This window comes from Notolepis coatsorum, assembly GCF_963971535.1.
Source record: "Notolepis coatsorum genome assembly, chromosome: 5".
Classification (NCBI taxonomy): Eukaryota; Metazoa; Chordata; class Actinopteri; order Aulopiformes; family Paralepididae; genus Notolepis; species Notolepis coatsorum.
The window spans coordinates 120,275,491-120,294,834 of NC_140169.1; positions in this window are offsets into that span (position 1 = coordinate 120,275,491).

Sequence of the window (19,344 nt, forward strand, 5' to 3'; positions counted from 1 at the left end):
GGATATACCTTTAAGAGAATGCCATGTGTCCAAAATCAAGTGATTGAAATGTACTGGAATTCTGGCAGAAATCTTATTCTAAATGTGAAACATGCAGGCACATTCTGAAGCACTATTATCTCATATGAATGATATGCGCAGTTGGGCATATCATTCACTTTGTATAATGTGTTTTGCATTACTCAGTTGCTCATGATTCCCATTTGGTTGACAGTTGGATGGTTCAGACAAACAAAGTTCTGTTGTAATAGTGAAACCCTTGCCTCATGATACCATATTAAATTACAGGCTGGCACATTGTTGACATACTCTTGAATTTCTCCCATTTGACACGTGACTAAACTATTTGATTTGTTGCTAGCTCAAAATAATGTTAAGTTTCCAATCCAAGTCTGCATGAAAATAAACTCCTAGTAGACTGAGCTATCAAAGCAGCTATGTGTTTTGGTGCTATACTGTATCTGTATGCAACAAAGATCTTAAAGAAACAGGCCAACATTATGGGAAATGGGCTTACCGTCTTCTACCGAGTCAGACAAGAAGATACTAATGTGCGTTAGTGTGCAGTAGAAAGTTATCCAGCTGTGAGCTAGCCTAGCTTAGCACAAATGAATAGAAGCATACAGATCAGCTAGCCTACCTTAAAGGAAAATTCCAACATTTTGGGAAATTAGCTTATTTAACATCTTCCCTGGAGTTAGACAAGAAGATACATACCTTTTTTGTCTCTGTGCGTGCATTTAGCTTTGGGAACAGTCGCTCCGTTAGCGTAGCTTAGCTTCATCACTGGAAGTGGGGGGGGGGGGGGCGGAGCCTGACGTTCCCTACAGGGTCTTACAGTCACCAAATACAACTCCAAAACGTTCCTGTAAACATGTTGTGACCTGTGTATTCACCATGTGGAGAAATAAAAAATAATTGAATTAGACAATTACGTTTTATAAGCAAATATACTTAACACGTTCGTTAACACGAACCTAAACTAACGTTACAACTAACCTAAAGTTAGTTTAGGTTCGTGTTAACGTTAGATAATGTACAAAATAAACGTTTTCCGCTGCTATAAACGTCGCACTTTTATTTTGAAAACCCCAGAAAGGAAGTCATTATATTTGCTTTACCATCCTGTTCTGTGTTAGCTCCGGTTAGCTCCGACCGTGCAGTAGTTAGTATTATTATCAATACCAGCCATTGGATTACTGTTTTCTAAATTGGGGAGGCTTTTAATCGTCAAGGTAAGAGGATTTTAAGTCATGGTATCCATACACTTCAATCGGTTCGGATCCTTTGAAGGAATGAGAATATCAACAAACACGGCTTCATGTTGAAGCCCAGAGACTCGAGTGGTTAGGCAAAAAAAATGTCAGAGTATATTTGCTTATAAAACGTAATTGTCTAATTCAATTATTTTTTATTTCTCCATGTGGTGAATACACAGGTCACAACATGTTTACAGGAACGTTTTGGAGTTGTATTTGGTGACTGTAAGACCCTGTAGCATAGCTGTCAACATTGGGATTTGAAAAAACGTGCAGGTTTTAGCCCCGCCCCTTCTCCTGGCCCCGCCCCCTCAGCCCGCCCCCTCCCACCCGGCCCCGCCCCCTCCCAATGGAGCTGCATCGTCGCTGCCATCTGCTGGTCAAAACCGGTATAATTTTGTTTTCCTACTGTGTAGAGTGTAAATGCTATAAAAATACAGTAAATGACCTTTTATCAAAATATTAACCATTAAATAAAGGTTGTAATCTGTAAATGCATTTGATTTTACTGTAATTTGACAGTATTTGGAAACCATAGATGCCAGACATTTAGTTTTCTTGCAGCTTTTTTTCTTACAGTCCACAGTCAGTGAATCCTAAATCTCCACTAGGCAACCACTTATCAGTCCAACAAGGACTGGGTGAACTAGTTGCTACATTAAATTAATCAGATACCTGGTTGAAAGTGAAATGCTGTGAACATCCCTGCATTAAGTGTAAGACAAATTCAGTATAAATTCAGTTTATGTAGTAGTAGCATTAACATGTTCATATTTATTGAAATCTTACAATTCATACATAAATGTTATGATGAATTGAAAATGGGGGAAGAAGTCCTTCTCTGGTCTGCATCCCCTTAACAATTGTGTATTGCACAATACTGTATTGTACCCATCTGTTAAAGTTAGCAATCAATCAATGTATTACCAGTGTCTTTATACCTTCATCACTGTAGGCTACATATTAATACGACAACTCAAGAAGAATCAAGAGGTTTATTTGTCACATACAGTGAAATGCAGGTGGTCACGCCCGCATTGATTGTGCAAAATGCAAAAAATATAGGTAACAGGATATGCATGATAAAAAAAGACATGCCATGTTCCTGAAAAAGCTATAAAAAATGCCTATGGTCATTAATTTAGCAGTGGGAATATCATTTTTGGAACAGTGTGTGTGTCGCAATTATGCCACAACAATGTGGAACGCCCTACCCAAAGCTGTAAAGGAATGTGAATCACTACCCACCTTCAAAAACACTCTCAAAGAACACCTACGGGAGACTGCAATTCAAAACTGGCCCCTACAAATGTCCTAACCCAGTTGTACAATAAAGACCAAGCATGGCTTTGTCAGTATTCCAATGTACCCAACCCCCCCCCACCTCCAATGTACAGCCCCACCCAACCCCACCCCACCTACCCAACCTCCTCCAATGTACAGTTTCTATGTAAAATGTATGTCAGTATTCAAATGTACAGTGTGTGTCCCCCCTACCCAACCCCCCCCCCCCCCCACACACACACACACCTCCAATGTACAGCCCCACCCCACCTACCCAACCTCCTCCAATGCACAGTTTCTATGTCAAATGTATATACACTCTTTTTCTGGATTTTTTTAGTATCACAAACAGTACTGTATTTGAAAATCTGGTATGTCATAAATGTATAGATGTAGCAGTACTGTCTATCTGTATGTCGTGTGTGTCATATGATGAATTGAAAATGGGGGACCCTGATGGAAACAAGACAAAAGTCTTTCTCAGGTCTGCATCCTCTTAACAATTGTATGTATTGAGCTGTACTGTACTGTACCCATTCTGCAATCTGTTAATAAACTTTTCAATCAATCAATCAATCAATCAATCTACAGAGAAAAATGAGATAGAAAAAAAGCCAATGCAATTTTGTGTTTTTCCTCAATATCTCTGCAATGCCTGCGAGTTACCAGTAACTGTATTTGTCATACCATGACAATTCACGACAACTTTTAAAACGGATCAATTTATATGTATAAATCGCATTCAGGAAATTGGGCGTCAGTGAAGGCATGCTCTCCGTGGAGGAATGGCAGGAGTGGGCAATCAAGAGACACTGGCTAAGTTGATTTGACACCCTCGGTCCGCCTCGGTGCATCAGTCTACTCTCTCCCGAGTCTCCCCTGAGCTCTGAGCTTTATCCGGTCGCGTCGCTGTTATTCTTCTTCGGGTCGCAACGGTCTGACTTCCTGTGATAACGGTCTAATCTACACTGCTGCCACCTGTCGTCACGGAGGAGAATAGCAGCCATTTTGTAAAAATTAATAAGTACAAAATACGTGCCAATCCGTGAACCGTGAACAGGGCGTGAAGATGGTCAAAAAAACAGGAGAATCCCGGGAAAAACGGTAGGGTTGACAGCTATGCCCCCCCCCCCCCCCCCCCCCCACACTTCCAGTGATGAAGCTAAGCTACGCTAACGGAGCGACTGTTCCCAAAGCTAAATGCATGCACAGAGACAAAAAAGGTATGTATCTTCTTGTCTAACTCCAGGGAAGATGTTAAATAAGCTAATTTCCCAAAATGTTGGAGTTTTCCTTTAAAACTCCGGGAGAGGTGTTTTTGGCCAACAGCTAGTCCACTAGGGATATTGTGACACTTTCCCCCACAATATTATATCGATGCACAAATTCCAGTATTGTGATATTTTTCACTGTACTTTTTCCAGGCCTTGTTTACTTTTATTTTTTAAAGATTTAAAGAATCCTGCAAGCACTTTTATTTCCTATCTCCCTATTCAGATTGCATGAAAAACTAAAGAAAGTCAACTTTTTTACTTTTGTGTGTATCAAGGTGTTTTTTCTATGCCATCGAAAATCATTGTGTTTGATGGGCCCTCACTTTAAGAACATTTTGAAGGTTGAAGGGCAGTTTGAAGGTCCTGATTCATAGAGAAACTAGACCTATACCCTCACATTGTATCATCATTTGGAATCATTTGTAGCTTGCAAACATCTTAAATGTCTTAGCAAAGTTGTTGATGACACATGGTAATTGGCTAATGATAAGGCACATTCTCTAGATGCATATCCAAACGGACCCCATCCTAAACATTCCATATGAATGAATCCTATCTGTTCAAATTCATACTAGGGGGGTGATGGGCAGCGACTGTAGCTACATGGAAATGTCCCCTAATTTTCTCCCAAATATATATAACAAGAGGAATGCATTTAATAAGCAGCATTGCAGCAGCTAGCAATGTCTCTGGGCACTATTTCATATAGTCTAAATAAACAGGCCTACACACACAGCGTAGAAAACAATGTGGAAAATTGGGCACAGTAAAGAAAACAAAACAAACAAATAATTGGTTCAACAATATGCACATACATATATATACATATGATGAAAGTTGATGCATGTTAGTCTAAATGAACATGTTCGGTTTGGTAACCACAACCAAACAAACCTCAATATCTCCCATAGGTGTGAATGGAACCTGCACCAGATCAAGTATTTTGAGGGTAGCATGTGAAGTGGATTCCCAAGCTGTTTCTGTTCTGCTCTGTTCAGAACTGGGTTTCTTAGTACTCTGCGTTGTGATTCAATACTTTAAAGCTTTGGGAATCACTTCTACACTCTACGGTGCAGGCAGACGGAATTAGGAGGAAAAAGGTTATATAACAGTTGTTTAATCAAAGTTATGAGTTGATACAAATTACAATAAAGAAATGCTATAGTTGTGATCACAAACCCTATGCTGTAAGTGATACAACCAGACTAAAGAAGAAAGCTAGTTGATAAGATTGTTGAAAGTCTTTGTTCTCTGCTTGATAACAAAGAGTTGGTTTTTCCCTCCAAAAAGTTCCTTTGTTTCTTGGCCGCCTGCTCCTTGTGGATGAGAGGGTAGAGGTCTTGTCCTGTGGTTCGGTTTTTTCAGAGTCCTTTCCCCCCATCACACCCAGATCTTATAGCCAAGATCCAGTGTCTCGGAATGATGACATCACCACATTCTTTCCTCCAATGCCAGGCCGGCTAAGCTTACATTTGAATTTAGGGGTTTGGCTTAATAGGCCAACCCCCTTCACATAAACCCAGATCAAAGTTAAGATATATTTCTTTACCACAAAGTCTGCTGACTTTCAATAAATTGCTATCAAATCTAATCATTCTGTTAGCTTACATCAATATTTTATAAACTGAATAGAATATAACTGAATAACAGATCAAATTAGAACTGGATAGAATAGAATACAAATCAATACCATAGATCAAGAGGATAGAACAATCAATTAATCATATTGAACATAAATGAAAACAGAACAGACACATTAACTAATTACCTAATTTAAGTATGACCAAACCTAATTATATTTGAACTTACTTCAATGACTTCAGAATTCAAGATTATAAGTACAATATACCAGGAAATAGTTACAGCTTGTTTGGAGCTCAAATTAAGGATTTAAACATACATTTAGTTACAGCAATAGTGGTCTCCTCTGTGTGTGTGTGTGTGTGTGTATGTGTATGTGTATGTGTGAATGTGTGTGTGTGTGTGTGTGTGTGTGTGTGTGTGTGTGTGTGTGTGTGTGTGTGTGTGTGTGTGTGTGTGTGTGTGTGTGTGTGTGTGTGTGTGTGTGTGTGTGTGTGTGTGTGTGACTATGTGTGTGGGTGTGTGTGTGTGTGTGTGACTATGTGTGTGTGTGTGTCTGTGTGTGTCACAGGAGACTTCCAGCGAGATAACATGTTTACGTGATCAGTTGGTCTTTTGTTCCTGATCTACAGAGCCCATTGTCTTAAACTCTTCCCAGGGCATGGCAGATGGCCCTTGGGTTCCTGTCGTAAATAGAATTATTTGACCACTCACTCCATATGTAAATCGACCTCTGTGTGCCCACAATGGCAATCAGTCTATGTAAACACACACACAATCTATGAATTATTGTTTGAGGGCCAAGTATTTCTACACATTAGTTTGATCATGAGATCTATGTTGGGAATTCTATGTTGGGAATTTACCACACATGTCTATGCCATTATGAAACCCATAGGAAACAATACAGGAAATACAGGAATGTTTTTTCCCATTTTCCAAAAGTCTCGGGCTACAGTAACTGAAGGGAAGGGTAAAAGTGTGGTCTTACATCCACTCGCCAACTGGACACTCTGTGAATGGCAACGTATGTGGGTGGGTGTGTGTGTGTGTGTACGTATGTGTGCGTATGTGTTTGTTTGTCCTTGAATGTGTATTCCGGGGCATAATGTGAGTGTGTGTGGGCGAGAGGAAGAAGGAAAGAAAGAAAAGAAACAGAAAGAGAGAGCGAGAGAGACGGCACGCAGCATGTCTATTTGTGTGTCGTTTTCACACAATGGGGATTTCTCTGCACTGATCTCAGCAGGGCTCCCAGAATATACATGAATATTCATGAGGGCCTCTTGTCTCTGGTAAAAGCCTTGTGTTGTTCCATTGAGGCTGCATGCCCCCCCTCCCCTCCCCCTGCGGAGGTGAATCAATCTTTTATCACAGGTTCGAGTCTGGGACACCAGGGAGCGGTAATGTCATTCAAGAAAGACAGGGAAAGTCCTCTCCCAAGAGGGGATGGAGGTCACGTCCCCCTGGTCTCCCTCTCTGTCATCCTATCTTCTTTTTGTTTGTTTATCTCTCTCTCTCTCTCTCTCTCTCTCTCTCTCTCTCTCTCTCTCTCTCTCTCCTCTCCCTCTCCCTCTCCCTCTCTCAAAACATGTCCTCATTCCCCCTCTACTGACTTGTTTGTTCTATGCCGATCCGGTTCCATATCTTTTATTTTTTTTACCCAGAGGAAGGAATTTTGTCGTAATCTGATATTAATAGAAACACTGCGATCCAGATAAAAAAAATTACGATTGGATTAATTTGTGTTATTATGTTTTACAGTATATAGGCACGTGTAATCACATTTTCGGATGGTTCCCAAGAACAAAGGTAATGCATGCGCTCAAACGAAGCAGACATCGCTCTAACCTCCCTCCAACCAACCCCCGACCCCCCCCGCACCTAATCTAATGTGCACACAAAACAAACCCACTCCCTGTGAGTGTGGTGAATATCAGCCCTCCAGCTCTCTCTCTAATGAATAAGTAAATAGAGAGCCCTGACCAGCACGGTCGCTCCATTTGGCCCCTGCTCTTTCACGTGGCCGTGGTACACACACACACACACACATACATGCACACACACACACATACGTGCACACGCATGAGCACGTCCAACACACAAACACCCCTTCAGCTTAACAGGCCCTGCTACTTTTACCTCCGGCTGCATCAGCAACCAGGCTCCGCCTGCATCTCCCGCTCTTATGTAACCCTGAGAGGCAGAGGGGGGAGAAAAAAAAGAGGAGAGGGTGGGGGAGGGAGAAGGGGGAGGGAGGGAGGGACCCCCACCCCACCCCCATGCTTCCCCATTCTGCTCTGTCTTTCTCTTGCTAGCTTGGTTGAGCTTCAGTGGCGCCCGAGGGCCCGTGTTGGCCCTGCAGACTGTGCACTGGAACATACATAAAGACAGAGCTCGCTGAGGGGCGGAGGGTGGGCCTTTTCCACCCGATTCGTCCATCCATCCACATGCATGTTTAAAGCGGAAATGAATGGAGCGATGTGTCTCTTTGTAAGGAAACATTCTGTTCCCTTTATGTGTCAGCGAGCTAATGCAGGGAACCAGGAAGGTTGTACGAGAAGAAGAAGGGAAGAAAAATGGAGGAGGAAAAAAATAGATTTGTATTGTGAAATGGACGCACCTTTAATGGGTTTGGGGTGTTAATAAAACACAAATGGGGGAGTTAGAGAGAGACTCCATCATTTATTATAGTTAACTATAATATAGTTATAGTTTCAACTCAAACTAAACTAAAGACTATAGGTGTGGGAAAAAAAACATTTTAGCTAACTGAAATAACAATCTAAACTTAATTAAAGGGATACTTCTGATGGTTGGAACCCTATAGTCCTGTTTCTTACTCACCAAGGATGAATGAATGAATGAATGAATGAATGAATGAATGAATGAATGAATGAATGAATGAATGAATGAAAACTTTATTTAACAGATTGCAGAATGGGTACAATACAGTACGGCTCAATACACACAATTGTTAAGGGGATGCAGACCTGAGAAAGACGTTTGTCTTGTTTCCATCAGGGTCCCCCATTTTCAATTCATATAGACATTTATGACATACACAACATACATGACATTTATGGCATAGGGACATATAGGTATTTAGTACTGATACATTTGTGACATAAACGGTATTCAAATATACAGTACTGTTACCCCTAGATCCTGACAGAGTATATACATAATGATGGGTAGGGGACTGTACGTTAGGAGGGGGTGGGTGGGTGGGAGAGAGATATTCATATGGCGGGGAGGGAATATATACATGCGGTGGGGAGGAGACTGTCTATTAGGAGGTGGTGGGGGTTTTGGGCATTTACGGTGGCCAGTTTCAAATTGCAGCCTCCCGTAGGTGCTCTTTAAGAGCGGTTTTGAATGTGGGTAGGGATTCACATTCCTTTACAGCTTTGGGTAGGGCGTTCCACATTGATGTGGCATAATTGCGAAACGTATTTAGTCCCTTGTTTGAGCCGAATCTGGGTTTAACATGATTTGTTGAGCTTCCTCTGGTGTAGTGGTTGTGGTATTCACTGACCTTTGGGAAGTATTTTGACATGTACATGATGATGGTCGGTAGAGTCCTTTCTCAGCACGATCCATGCTGTTCCTCACACTAGCTCTGGATAGTTAGCCACAAACCAATGCAAAGTCAATGGTGCCAAGCTCCTGTCTGTACAAGCTGCCTGAAGCTCACTGAAATCTACATTGTGTGACTGTGAAGTAAGATACAACAGGCTCTACTGTATATCCTGGGCAGGCGGCATACAGCCATTTATATTTTCTTTTCTTAAATATTTTGTCCCTTCCTCCTCCTTAGCTATGTCCCTCCATTTTTGTCACATCCTTTGCCCCGTTTCCTTCTTATTGTGTTTTAAGTTAGCCTGGCCCCTAACTTAACTGTCTCTTAAACAGTACTGTATTTGTATATCTTGTATGTCATAAATGTCTGGATGTAACAGTACTGTATATCTGTATATCTTGTATGTCATAAATGTCTGGATGTAACAGTACTGTATATCTGTATATCTTGTATGTCATAAATGTCTGGATGTAACAGTACTGTATATCTGTATATCTTGTATGTCATAAATGTCTGGATGTAATAGTACTGTATATCTGTATGTTGTGTATGTCATAAATGTCATGATGAATTGAAAATGGGGGACCCTGATGTAAACAAGACGAAAGTCTTTCTCTGGTCTGCATCCCCTTAACAATTGTGTGTATTGAGCCGTACTGTATTGTACCCATTCTGCAATCTGTTAATAAAATCAATCAATCAATCAATCAATCAATCAATCAATCAATCAATCAATCAATCAATCAATCAATCAATCAATCAATCAGGTTGTTTTCCTTTGTCTTCCCTGCCTTGTCTGTGTGCTCGACACACAGTGGTCCACTAGGGTGGCGGGGACCCCTGTCATGGTCATACTGTAGCGTGCGCCCCTCTTAATAGCAGCGGCTGGGCAGGGTGTTGGTTGCATGCCATTGTTTAATCACAGGCATTTAATTGAGTGCATGTTTAGCCCTGTGACTATACCTGTCAGCTTGAGTGGCTCGTAAATTAAGAGGGTGAGTAATTAACAGCATAGTATCCCATGAGTGGATGGTGTTACTTCACCTTAATGTTCTAATTTGTGTGGCCATTGGTTTTTTGTTGGTTTGTTTCGTGGCAACGTTTGGTATTATTTTGTGTCCCACTGTCTTGGCTTCCCAATTCCTCCTGCTCAGCGTTGTTAGGCCAGGGTGCCATCTTACTGGTTGCCGGCTGGTACAACCACGTAAGGTTCCCCATCACCCCATATACACTATAAATTGAAAATGGGGGACCCTGATGTAAACAAGACAAACGTCTTTCTCTGGTCTGCATCCCCTTAACAATTGTGTGTATTGAGCCGTACTGTATTGTACCCATTCTGCAATCTGTTAAATTCATTCATTCATTCATTCATTCATTCATTCATTCATTCATTCATTCATTCATTCATTCATTCATTCATTCATTCACCAGCCTGCGCTGCTTTCCGGCCACCGGCAAGCAGCCCGAAATGAGGAGTTTTCCATCCCTATTCCCATTGTGTTTTTCACATGAGTAATTACATTTTCCAAATAAAGATTTACCTCTGTCACACTTTCATCTGTTGTTCTGCTGTGTTACTGTGTTGGGAATCTAAGAACCGAGTCCAGGTCTATTTCCTCGACTTGTGACACTAGCAGACCCACTCTAGAAACGAACTGAAAACTAAACTGAATTGAAAGCAAACGTAAAAGAAAATCAACACGAATTTGAACTAGAAAGGTATGCTCAGTAGAACACAAATCTCTCAGGCGGTGTGCCCTAGTGGTAGGCAGGTGTGTGGAGCGAAACACATCCAGAAATAGTGTGGCCTGTTGGTGTAGGTGGTGTAGAGAGGCTGGTGTTGCATGTTGGTGTAGCTGGTGCAGAGAGGGTGGTGTTGCATGTTGGTGTAGAGGCTGGTGTTGCATGTTGGTGTAGCTGGTGCAGAGAGGCTGGTGTTGCATGTTGGTGTAGGTGGTGTAGAGAGGCTGGTGTTGCATGTTGGTGTAGCTGGTGCAGAGAGGGTGGTGTTGCATGTTGGTGTAGCTGGTGCAGAGAGGGTGGTGTTGCATGTTGGTGTAGGTGGTGTAGAGAGGATGGTGTTGCATGTTGGTGTAGCTGGTGCAGAGAGGATGGTGTTGCATGTTGGTGTAGCTGGTGCAGAGAGGATGGTGTTGCATGTTGGTGTAGGTGGTGTAGAGAGGGTGGTGTTGCATGTTGGTGTAGCTGGTGCAGAGAGGGTGGTGTTGCATGTTGGTGTAGCTGGTGCAGAGAGGATGGTGTTGCATGTTGGTGTAGGTGGTGTAGAGAGGATGGTGTTGCATGTTGGTGTAGCTGGTGTAGAGAGGATGGTGTTGCATGTTGGTGTAGGTGGTGTAGAAAGGATGGTGTTGCATGTTGGTGTAGCTGGTGTAGAGAGGATGGTGTTGCATGTTGGTGTAGCTGGTGTAGAGAGGATGGTGTTGCATGTTGGTGTAGCTGGTGCAGAGAGGATGGTGTTGCATGTTGGTGTAGCTGGTGTAGAGAGGATGGTGTTGCATGTTGGTGTAGCTGGTGCAGAGAGGGTGGTGTTGCATGTTGGTGTAGCTGGTGCAGAGAGGATGGTGTTGTATGTTGGTGTAGGCGGTGCAGTGAGGATGGTGTTGCATGTACTGTACACAACACATACATGATATGTCTTCCGCTGCTGTGACTCCAGGATGTGTGTTGATGCAGTCCCTGGCTTTTATTGAGATGGATGCTCCTTCTCCATACACTAGCTGTTTCCATCCTCATTGCTCGGCCAAAACAGTTCAACTAAGGTAGTTAAAGATGTGTCAAGATTGGATTACCAGAATTACAACAACCATTATCATTATCTACAATCTTGCAATGCCCCTTGTCCAAACCAGCTGGATAGGCAGAATTTGAAAAAAAAAATATTCTTCCATCCCCCAATTTAGTCATTATGTCAATTCCCTCCTGGTCATATTTAGTACTTTTATAATGTATTTTTTTAGTGGTGGGACTCGATAAAAAATGTGAATCGAATAAATTCGAGACTTTACAGTTAATTAATCTAAATTAATCACATTTTAATCGCATATCAATATTTGATGCGAAAAGCAAAATGTTTCAATTCAAATGAATTTTGGTATACAAGTGAATCAATGAATATACATTATAGATACATTTAAGCAGCAAAATCCTGTACAGCTACTACACAGACCAACAGATCAATGCAATTTTTAACAAAGTGCAGCAATTTTAGGAATAATATATATAGCGCAAAGGACCTTTTGTAAACTCAAGCACTTTCAAAGTAAAAGTAAAACGCAGTACTTTCAAGTACATTCCAGAACAGTTGACCATTGAAATTCTTTTTTTGATTGATCTCAATTTATCTTATTTAATGTTTTGTTATGAACAAACCAGACTAAGAAAAAAAGTTATTTGCAATTTATTATACTTTATACTTATAGCACATGCATGAGTCTGGTCTCCTTTGAAAGGTATAACATTCTTACACAATAAAGAAAAATCATCATGCGATTAAATGCATACTTTTTTTTTTACTTTTAATTCTTTCTGTAGTTAATTAATCGAAATGAATGCGATAAAGTCCCAGCCCTACTTTTTTTTATCTATTCTATTTTATTCTTTTATTTTTCTATTTTTCTCCGATCCCAATTTCGTGTTTCCAATTCTCCCCTCCCCTGTCTTGAACGTTGCTCGACTATGCCCCCCACTGGTCGGTTGTAGGGGGGATAGAAGCCTTGCATCACGTGTTCCCTCTGGCACACGAGGAGGCAGCCTGTCACATCTTTTCACCGGCCAGCGCGGACTCTCATTGGCGAGGTGTAACGCATGGGAGGCTCACACTACCCTATAGCCACTTCCTGTCTTTGCTGTGCAGGCGTCCCCCAACCGACCTGTAGGAGTCGCTGTCCACAACGTCCAAATCCCCACCCATCGACTTCCACCCGCTGACTCTGCCAAACGAGCCAGTATGACGGCCGGCCCAAGCCGGAGGCAATGCCGACACCCGGATTCGAGACCGGAGTCTCTCACATTGGTGACAAGCGCAATCTCCGCTACGCCACCCAGCCGCCCTATTCTATTTTATTCTATTATTATTTGTATTTTTTGCACAATCGCTATATGTCTTGTGTATGTATGTGATAAATAAACCTTGAATCTTGAATCGTTACGCTGGGGAGGGTGTAGACTACAACATGCCTCCTCCGATACTTACATGTGGAGTCGCCAGCTGTTTCTTTTAACCTCACAGTTTGGAGTTTCACTGGGAGAACATAACGCGTGTGGAGGTTCATGCTATTTCCCCCAGATCCCCTCCCTGCTGAACAGTAGGAGTCACTATTAATGAAAACAACCAGGACTCATACCCCACCGGCTTCCCACCTGCGAACACTGCAAATTGTGTTCATAGGGACGACTGACCAAAACGGAGGTACCGCTGCCGGGAATTGACCCTGGGTCTCTGCAGTGGTAGGAAAGTGGTTAGACTTCTAACACTACCCAGACGCACCAGGCAGAATTGTTTTAATATTTGCGTCCAGCATTGTTTAGCTATCAAACTTGGCACCATGGCCATACCACTGATGAAGGACATTGTCCGAAACATGTCTGCTTTGATTCAGGCTGCCAATAAAAAAACATTGAACCTGTGAGTGCTGGTCCGGCTACCCTGCTTTGATATACAAAATTCACATGAAACAGAACATATGAATACACTTCTCGCACTGTGAAAGTAATTATTTTGCCACAACCGTTTACGCTGAGGGGCGAATTCACAAAGAATGGATTGTGCAGCGCTAATAGCACCCTTAACTTAGGGTGTGCTATCTGCTCCGTCTTTGTGAGCTATTCACTAAAGATATTGCGCAGATGATATACTAGCGCAAACACACCCATAGGTGTGCAATTTGCTCCTGGTTTGCTCCAGCGCAGTTGGCTCGCGGAGCAGTTTGCACCTGGCAGCGCTGTTGGAAGATATATAAAAAAAATATATAAATTAAATCAGGCATAGACATAACAGTATTTTTCACCATTTGTATTTTGTTTATTTCGTATTGTATTTAGTTTATTTCATAATGTATAGAGCTTGCTTAATTTGTATTTTCATGACACATTGCATCCTTTGTTTTTGTCACTATCTTTCTTCATTGCATTTGTTTGTCATGTCATTCCCAAATAAATTATTTTGAGCAGACCTGTCCATGGTGCTGAATCTTTAGACCGAAGTTAGGCACTGTGCCAGTGAAAATATTTTCTCATTTAGGAATATCTTTTGAGTGAGAAAGTTGTATTTAATGTTTAGTTAAGAGAATAGAACCCGCATTATCATATACTCCAGAATAAACTTTTCATTGACCGTGTTTCCAGCGTCTACTCCTCATGGACCTGACGAAACGTTATAAGTTCAACGTTTATTCTGGAGCGTATGAGTGTGCGGGTTCTATTCTCTTTATTGTGATTATTACCTAACCCAGCACCCAAAGGAGTGATGTGCTTTGGGGGGACTATAGCATTGCCCCACCGCTCCGATCCAGGCATCTAAACCGGCTTTTTAAGATGCCAAATGTGCTCTCGATCACACCACGAGTTCTGATGTGAGCCTGATTGTACGCAGCCTCTCCAACGTTGGCAGGATTACGCACAGGAGTCATCAGCCATGGATGGCTGGAGTTGGTAGCCGCCGTCACCTATACAAAAGCACATACTTTTCCCCCACACATTTGCAATGAATATTACAGCACAAACCTTTGTGTCATGCATGTCTTGCATCATTCCCTATAGACTGCTGTTCCTAAAAATGTAGCTGTCGTGCACAGACCCAGGGAATTTGGCAACCACATTCGTTATTATATTACTGGCGTTGCACACTACCTGGGTGTTGATTGAAAACGTTTGCTTCCTATTTCTAAAAACATGTTCGTTTTCACTTGGTGGTACAATTGGAACGTGCGTGCAGTCAATAGTGCCGACAACATCGGGGAAGCCGACAACGTTAAATAACAATATAAATTATATTTAATATGTAACATTTATTTTGGTCCAATTCTACACCGCAATAATGCAAAGCATCCTCACCTCATCCATCACAGTCTGGTACGGTTCAACTAACAAACACATCAAACATAAACTCCAATGCATCACCAAGACAGCCTCCAAAATAATTGGCTGACTCCATCTACACCTCATGCACAGTCACCCGCTCTGTTAAAATAGTCAACGATCCCTCCCACCCAGCACACCACATATTCCAGCGCATGCCCTCAGGTCGCTACAGGTCAATTCTAACCAAACACACACGCTTCACAAACAGTTTGATGTTTCATGTTGATGTCCCAGTGCTCAATTAACATGCTGTACCGCAAACAATTACCACCAACATAATTGTGTGGCATTAAAGTATCTTGTATCTTGTATCTTGTAAATAATAAATACGATTGCATGGCATCTCTGGGTGGCTGGCTCAATATCATCCTTGATTTCATCGAGTAGATCAAGAATTGCTTGAGCTGGCAACCTGTGTCTCCGGATGATTTCGGTCTCGCTTAAATCAAAAAGTGATATTCTCATTAGAAATATTCTTTCACGAGCACGTCTGGCATTACGATGCCTTCACCTGGCAACAATTACTGCTGCCATTACCACCTGAGACGCTGTTAATGACACGCCTTTATGAATGCGCTTAGTTACCAGCAAATCTTTAAATGCGCGTGGCAATTAGTGCCGATCTTTGTGAATTGGAGTGTTTTTGCGATGAGGCTAATTTGCATAGAAAGGGAAACAGGTTCCTCACATATTGACTCATTTAAATACGCGCAAATAGCACCGACGCACCAAGATGCAATGCTGATGGCAATGCAGTTACCACCGCATTTCACCCTTTGCGCTTGCTTTGTGAATAGCAAACTGTGTTTCAGAGCTATTTGCACAGGCATAGCATCAGAAAAAGCTGTGCAATCCCTTTGTGAATTCGCCCCAAGTGTTTAATCATGTACAGTACATATATCAAAATTACATCAGAAATTAACAGATTCACAAATGATTCGCTAATGTTTGCATAATGGATTGGGTTTACCCATTCATGAACGTTAGCATTGTGGCTAGCGGGATGCATTAACGGGAAGTGGATACTGATCTCATCAAAGTAACAGGGTTCCAACCCAAATTGGATGATTGTACTAAGGATTACAGCAATGTTTCTAGAATATTATTTTCCTCATCAGTCTGGGAGTGTTGCATTCATTTAATAAATGTATTTTACATTCTATTTTGGATTTTCTGGTATTTTTGTCTTTGTTTTTGATTTATTGTGATATTTCTTCTTGACTTGTTTAAAGGAAAACTCCAACATTTTGGGAAATTAGCTTATTTGCCATCTACCCTGGAGTTAGTGTTGAATGCAGAGGTGCTGTGTAGGATTGTTAGTAACTGTCTAACTGCATATATAACTGTTTACACTAGTAACTGTATCTGCATATATAACTGTTTCCACTAGAGGGCGCCCTAGGCGGAGACACTCAGGAGTACTACCAGGTGGCAAGTATAAATAGCTTTGTCTCCTCCCACTTCTTTCTCTCCCCCCATGTCTCTCAGTGAGAGAAGACCTGTAGAACTGCTGCTCTTCATGTGAATAAATAAACCACGCCAGTTAGGGCTCAAGATAGAAACCATGCCTCTTGACCACATTATTGTCGCCCTATAGCCGAATTCTGTTAACAGTTAGACAAGAAGATAAATACCTTTTTTCTTCTATGTGCATGCAGTAGGAGTAGGAAGACTTGCACCGTTAGCCTAGCTTAGCGTCAGTCACTGGAAGTAGGTTCCTCCATTAGCCTAGTTCCCAACGTCTTCCTACTCCTACTGCATGCACAGAGAAGAAAAAGGTATGCATCTTCTTGTCTAACTCCAGGGTTCCCAAAATGTTGGAGTGTTAAGATACATACCTTTTTCTTATCTGTGCATGCAGTAGGAGTAGGAAGACATGCACCGTTAGCCTAGCTTAGCGTCAGTCACTGGAAGTAGGTTCCTCCATTAGCTTAGTTCCCAACGTCTTCCTACTCCTACTGCATGCACAGAGAAGAAAAAGGTATGTATCTTATTGTCTAACTCCAGGGTAGATGGCAAATAAGCAAATTTCCCAAAATGTTGGAGTTTTCCTTTAAAGAAGACGTGTCCGGCCGCATGAATACTTTCGGCAAGCAACAAGCCCTTTCGCGTTGCTCTGATTGGCCCAGCGCGCGCATGCGCATAAGCCGCGACAAGCTCCTCAGCCAGGCAGGAATACTAAGCTCCCTTTAACGCAATTTATACAAATGGAAGTATTGATTTTGCCATAACGAATCATTAAAAAAATATACCGTTAACTGGAATATGTTGTTGCTTTACACATATGTTGGATTATGTAATTGGTTTGTCATGACAAACCAATAAAAAATTGCGAATTAACCGCTGGCTATAACAACACACAGTAACTACATGCATCATTGTTTACAATGAACGGTGGGGCTAATCGAAAGGACTGGACACGGACGCCAGGGGCGGATTTAGGATTGTAGGAGATCCGGGGCTTAGCCCAGATGGCCCCCCCCCTCTTTTTTTTTTTTTTTTAATATTTTTTTTTATAATTTTTTTTTTATTTTTTTTTATTTTTTTTTATTTTTTTTTGGCAGGCAATGGGTGGGTAGGAGGGGGTCAGACACGACCCCCTCCACGACAGATTTTTTTTGAATTTAATGAACCTGTACGTGCAATTTCCTGCAATATAGAGCCTTCAATCTTGACCAATAAAGCTGCTCTTTTCACTATAAAACTCAGTTAACCATAACGTAGATTTATATATTGGGGGGGATATATCATATTTTTCATATAATCAAAAAGTGGTGGAGCAAGATCATACCTTTGCTCCCCCAAGTTCAATAGTGGGAGAGCAGAGATGCTCCGAATGCTCTTATGGCCAGGCGTCTATGATTCACTGATACAAAGTAAAATAGTGCAGTGCAATAAAATAGTTCGTAAAATAGAATAAAATAATGCAATAGTGCATTGCAATAAAATAGTTATCATCGTATTTTTTCGGGAGGCCGGTAAGGAGTGCATTACAGTAGTCGAGTTGGCTTGAGATAAAGGCATGGATCTGGTTTTCAGCGTCCTTTTGATTTATAAATGGCCGTACTTTAGCTATGTTTCTAAGGTGGAAGAATTAAGTTTTTGTCAACTTGTTGATTGTGAAGCTTAGGTCTGAGTCTACCATAACACCAAGACTTAACTCACTCAAATACAGTTAGCAGCTGGATAGACCACAGATGGAAATTAGCTTCTGCTAAATCTGGTGCAAACATATTTTCATGTAACAATGATGAATTGTAAAAAAAAAAAAAAAAAAAAAAAAAAAACATTTTTTTTTATTTTTCTTTATTTTTTTTTATTTTTTTTTAAATAGATTCGGGGCTTTTCAGAATACATCCGGGGCTTGAGTCCAGGTATCCACCCCCTAGCTCCGCCCCTGACGGACGCGTTAAACAGCAATCAATTAATTTAATATAACAGTCCGGTTCTGTGTTTGTTTGTGTCTGTAGATTGTTGGTGAACAACTAACTTTAGGTTAGTTTAACTTGTCCGTGTCCAGTCTGTAGTGGATGTCCCTTACGGGCATCCATAGCTGTTGCTGTAAGGCGTGGCGCAGGCGCAGTTGTGTTAGATGAATAAAGACGTTACTTGAAATGGCCACGCTGTCCCGAGTCCTTATATGAAACACCACCTAAGCTTTACCACATGGTGTCAGAAGTGTTCAACCCATGTCAGAAGGGTTAACCCGTTACCTAGGAGACGAAGAGAAGAGACTGGTCAAGCGGCGAGAGAGATATTACAGGCTATTACAAGAGATAGCACAACAGCTAACGTTAGCTAACTATGTCGGACGGCGAAGGGGCACCAGCGCCAGCAAGGGCGGCGCCACCAGCACCGGCAGCAGGTCGCGCGCAGACGGACAGTTTCCATGTCAGCGCACCAGAGAAGTTTGACTGTAAAGACGGCAAGAACTGGCCGAGATGGATCCGGAGGTTTGACAGATATCGCGTCGCATCGGGACTGGATAGGAAAGGAGAGGCTTTCCAAGTCAATACGCTGATATACTTCATGGGAGATGAAGCGGAGGACATTCTAAATGCTACTCAGCTGAGTGCACAGGAAAGGCTCGTATATGCAACTGTGGTTACGTGTTTGGAAGAACATTTCGTAGGGCGACATAACGTCATATTCGAGCGTGCGCAGTTTAACGTACGTAAACAAGAGCCAGGGGAAGCCGCGGATAGCTTCATAACGGCAGTGCATAAACTCGCAGAACACTGTAACTTTGGGGTGTTGAGGGAGG